Raw genomic sequence first — 5,522 nt, 5'->3', positions numbered from 1 at the left:
TATAGTACTTATTGTTTTAATGGATCCAAAATATTTCCTTTGTTTGGAGAAATTTGCATAACAGTGTTTTTATTTTCATGGTAAGTTGCAGACAATAACTAAAAAATAAAGCAACCAGATTCTTGAAATCAAAAGTGGAAGGCACAATACTGGTACAAATTAGCTTCAGTTTCTAAAATTAAAAGTCAAGCAGGGAAAGTGATTTTTCTTATTAAATAATGAGTAGCCACAAAATTACCAATTCATGAAAGCAAGGTTGATTTACAGCAAACTAGCTCCCAAGAGACTGAGGAGTAAACCAGACACAGGCTGCCAAAGGGCTTGGCAGTCACCTCTGAGCAACACCCTTGGAAAGGTCCCTGGGAGGCCAGGTAATGACCAGAATTATGATTGGTGGGAATTGAGTCAGTACAGACGTTAGTTACAGGATTTACCTGTTACCTTTCCAGTAAATACCTTTTCTGCTCACATTTAGCCAAGGTTGGCTTTTTCACACTTACAACCAAGAGCCCTTGGCCAATTAAGGAATCTTCAGCACACAGGGGACTCTTACGCCTTGGGAGCGGCTGAGACCATCCGAGGATGGCAGTTACAACAGTAGCTCGAGTGGGCTGCGGACAGAGGGATAACAATTTTGCTTTGCTTTTGGGAGCTGTTTGAAGGATAAATAGAGGAAAGAAGGTGAAATTAAAGGTGCTGAGGAAAGAGGACAACTGAAGGCTCAAAACCCTTCAGGAGATTAGCAGGGGTGGGAATCAGAGCACAGTTCAGAGACTGGCTTTAGCCGGGGACGGCATGAGGAGACATCTACTTAGTGCATTCAGGCAGCTGTAAAAAATACCATAGACTGGGTGGTTTGTAAACAACAAAATTTTATTTCTCAAGGTTTTGGAGGCTGAAAGTCTGAGACCAGGATGCCACCATGGTGGGGTGAGGCCCTCTTCCAAGTCACACACTTCTCATACCCTTACATGGGGGAAGGGCCCAGGGGGCTCTGTGGGAGAGCACTCCACCCATTATGAAGGCTCAGCCCTCATGACCTAGTTACTTCCCGAAGACCTCACATCCTAATACTGTAGCATTATGAGTCAGGATCTCAATATCCTGATTTTGGAGAGACCAAACATCAGCTTATAGCAACATCTCTTCCTCTGAAACAGGTAAGAAGGAGGGAAGGATGTAGGGGCATGTCATTTAGTTCTCCCCCTGAAGGAGTTGAGAATGAATGGCATGGGTAATACTGGGGAGGGATAATTCCCAAGAGGCTTGGCAGTTTCCATATTCAAGAACATCATCAGGGGTAATTCCAGAAGAAGCAAGAGTGTGCATGAACATGGAAGCAAAAGAAAACAAGGAAATATGCAACCGTGAAGAGAATACTTAGTCTGAGAGATCAGAGGCTGAAAGAAAAGGATAGATTAAAACCTAAAAAGAAAGAAAAGTATGATCCTAGTGCACTCAAGGAAAGAGATGTTCTCCAATACCTTTTTCTGCTTATTCTTCTGATACAACACACAACTGGGCCTACCTTACCACATCCTGGTCAATATCAAGTTTATCAACTTTTCCATTAAGGCTAAACTGGGCTTAGTGCAGTCAGTGATGGCTGTCTCCGTGCCAGGCGTATCCCTTGTATAACTGTCTGTGTAGTGGCTGAAACAGAACTCGGGGCAGAAGTACCGAGTGGCTCTAAGGATCGCCAAGGATCCGGGATTTGAACCGTTACCATGCACACACAGAGGGTCGTATGCGGATGACTGTTCCACACAGAGTCACTCAGCACAAGTGTCACGTTGCCATCACAGTTGACCAGGACCTTAAACCAAGAATTGGGAAGGTCCCTGGAGTTCCCACCATGCACATTTCTGACCACAGGCACAACGCTGAGCGGACCCAGAAGCTTTCGGAGCCCTCGGTTCTCATACTTAAAAACGAAGTCCCTCTGCTTCTCTTCCACTAACTTTCTCTGTTGCCCGTTCGCTGAACTTGCTACAGAATGAGCCGTTACTGCTCCGCTCACCCATTTGCTCTGTTACTAGCTAAGTATGGTTAAATGCACTCATTTTTTAATGTTGTTTTGAAAATGATATTTTGTACCATTTGGATATTTATTACATCTTTTCATAAGTCAAATGACTGCTCACACAAGAAAGGACATCATCAGGTAATAGGAATTTATTGAAAGGATACCCAGGGGGGAAAGTAACACTATTAATCATTCACTTATCAAAAACATTTATCATGTGGTCTCTATCACATGACAGGCTCTGTTATAGTTGTTGGGGTTACAGGGATGAACAATACAAGAACCCTCAGTGGAGCTCACATTCTAAAGAAATAAACGTAACCCAGTGGGTGTGCTTATCCCGTCTCCATGGCACTGAGTCAGTGGGTGAGGGGAACCCCCCATTGCCCCTGCAGATGATACAGAATGAAGCCCATGGCCCCCTGGATGCACTCAGTCGCTAAGAGGCCACTCTCCAGCGTGCTGGTGCTCACCGAATGGCAGGCACTGCTGGTACCCTCCCCAGGATCCATCTCCCCTTCTTTCTCACTGGTTTATTGGCAGAGACAGTGTGCCCAGTTAAAAAGCTAAAATGTTTCACATAGTCACTTCCTTGCCAAACAGGAGTGACAGTGTGGTTCAGATCAAGGAGAGAGAGATGAAAATTGTTGGGTGGGGCTTTGTGGAAAGCTGATAAAATGGGGTGCAGACTCAGCTGCCCTTTGCCCTTCCTGCCCTTTGCCCTTCCTCCTCCCAGCTGCCTGCAATGCAGCCATGATGCCTGCAGCTGAGAAGCCATTTGAAGGGTCTGCAGGAAAGTCCAAGAGAATGCAGAGACTTCTGCCCCGAATCTTAAAGTCACTGGGCCAACTCACTTGTTCCTGGACTTCCCATTATGTGGGAAAAAGACCTATTTTGTATAAGCCATTATTATTTGACTTTTCTGTTACATGTAGTCAAGCTAAATCCGTACTTGACACAGCAAGAGCCTGCTGTGTTGTTCCCTGTGATGGCCATGAGAATGGTTTCTCACATCTTTGATTACAGGGGGTTTAACTGACCAAGGGACCCAGCTTCTTCTGACCACTGCTGGACCCTGGGTTAGATCCAGTTAGATTCCAGGCAACACAGAAATTGCATCCCTAAATCCCCTTAGAGACTATCTGACGCCTCCTCTATTGCCCAAATGGGCTGGTTCTGAAATCCATCATTGCATTTGTGCCAAGGTCAAATTTCCTCCCATAGCTGCTTTTGGCTGATGAGCGGCTGCAGATGGGATATTAAAGCTGGCACACTCCTGCGAGATGCATGGGAGATGGTGGCTTTGGTGAGGGGACTCCCTGTGGTCCTGCTGCTCTTTCTTCAGAACTGCACAGCAGGCTAAGATGCTCCACTGACTCCCTTCCTTCCCTCCTTCTCTCCTTCCCTCCATCACTGGGGGGTCAGACTGTAGTGTAGTCTGATGGCTCTCCTGGCTCCCTCTTCATCTTCTTTAAAGAAAAAAATTTTATCCTCACCTGAGGACACTTTTTTCATTGCTTTTAGAGAGAGGGGAAGGGAAAGAGAGAGTGAGAGAAATTTTGATGTGAGAGAAACATCAGTTGGTTGTCTCCTGTACATGCCAGCAACCTGGGTATGTGCCCTGACTGTGAATCACACTGTGACCTTTCAGTCTATGAGACGACACTCCAACCAACTAAGCCACACTGGCCAGGGCTCCCTCCTCACTTTCTGTAACAGACCATTCCCTAACAAATATTTTTTATATCTAATCTCATCTTGGTTTTAGCTTCTCTGAGGACTTGGAGTGACACATTCCCAAACTTGTTAATGATTTTTGTACTTGTTGTTATATATACTAAATTTAATAAAGTATAACTAAACCATAGAAATCTTGAGTGCAGAAGAAAAGCAGATTGTTATTTCTATGAAAACTAACTCGACTGCTTTGGAACATTTTGAAAAAGAAATGGGAAGCTGTTGTTGAATGATGTGACATAGAATTTCCCAGGATTGTGAGACCAGAGAAAGAGGCTGACAGCTCCAGCCCTACGTTATGAATTTACTAAAATAATTTACAAATGAGCCTCCTCTTGGATGATAGCACCACCACATGGATATTCTCCGCACGTTGAGGCCAACACTTAGGGCTAATACAGGACAAGACCGGGTGGATGGGGTCCTGGGGTGTGACTCGCTCCAGATATGGGGAAAATGCCTCACATGCTTGCCTGGGGGAGTGCAAAGGCTCGTTCCAGGAACCAGCACATTGGGGCCATGGGGGAGGAGTTGGATAGTCTCTATGGGGGGTTAGGGACACAATCTCTGTGTTGCCCAGAATCGAACTGGACCTAATACAGGGGTTCAGCAGTGGTCAGGCAGTGGCCATGTCGTGCAACAGTATCTCCCTCACAAATGACTATAGAGTTTCAGTTTTGCAAGATGAAAACCTTCTGGAGATCTGTTACAAAATAATATAAATATTCTTTACTGAAATGTACACTTTAAATGATTAAGATGGAAAATTTTAGTGGTTTTTTAAATCAATTGATTGATTTGAGAGAAAGGAAGAGGAGAGAGAGAGAGAAGGAGAGAGAAAGAAACATCAATTTGTTGTTCTAAATATTTATGCATTCATTGATGATGCCTGTATGTGCCCTGACAGGGGATTGAACCCACAACCTTCATGTATCTGGAAGGCACACTAAACCAACTGAGCTACCCAGCCATGAACACATGTGTGTGTTTGTGTGTATTTCATCTTCACCAAAGGACGTGCCTGTGGGTTTTAGAGATGGGGGAGGGAGAGAATGCGGGAGAGAAACATCAGTGTTTCCTTTCACATGCCTCCTACTGGGGACCTGGTCCACAACCCAGGCATGTGCCCTGACTGCGAATCCAACTGGCAACCCCTTGGTTTTCAGGCTGGCACTCAATCCACTGAGCCACACTAGCCAGGCCTGTTGTGTATTTTTAACCACAATTAAAATAGGATTGGTGATTTCTGGCCAAGATGTAGATGTAGGTGGATATACTTCGCCTCTCTGCATAAGCAAAAGAAGGACAACAATGAATTTAAAGACTAAAAACAAGCAGAACTGCCAGAAAACCAAACTGTTTGGAAGTCTGACAATCAAGGAGTTAAAGAAGAAACCATTCATCCAGACTGGTAGGAGGGGTGGAGACAGGCAGCTGGGGCTGAGAGGATGAATGGCAAGGCAGGGGCTGGTGACCAGGTGGGCGACAGTAGCTGGCAGTCTCACAATTTGCATCTGAATAAACCAGAAGGAACAACTTGGGAGCAAAACAGGCCATGCAACCCAGAGTTCCAGCATGGAAAAAGAAAGCCTCAAAACCTCTGGTTGTAAAAATGTGTGGGGCTTGCGGCAGTGGGAGAAACTCCTAGCCTCACAGGAGAGGCCGTTGGAGAGCCCCACAGGGTCCTAGAACATACACAAACTCACCCACCCAGGAAACAGCACCAGAAGGGCCCAATTTGCTGGTAGGAAGTGGGGAA

General features: G+C 45.4%; 1 pseudogene; it reads left to right on the top strand.

Annotated features, from left to right (window-relative positions):
* The first annotated feature begins 582 nt into the window (after positions 1–582).
* Positions 583–2,000, top strand: LOC118987674 (rRNA-processing protein FCF1 homolog; annotated as a pseudogene).
* The last annotated feature ends 3,522 nt before the right edge of the window (positions 2,001–5,522 follow it).

Source organism: Sturnira hondurensis, unplaced genomic scaffold (assembly GCF_014824575.4).
Source record: "Sturnira hondurensis isolate 20B ecotype Veracruz unplaced genomic scaffold, ASM1482457v3 Scaffold0005329, whole genome shotgun sequence".
Classification (NCBI taxonomy): Eukaryota; Metazoa; Chordata; class Mammalia; order Chiroptera; family Phyllostomidae; genus Sturnira; species Sturnira hondurensis.
Note: the sequence above shows the minus strand (reverse complement) of the source record. Positions and strands in the feature narration are given on the sequence as shown.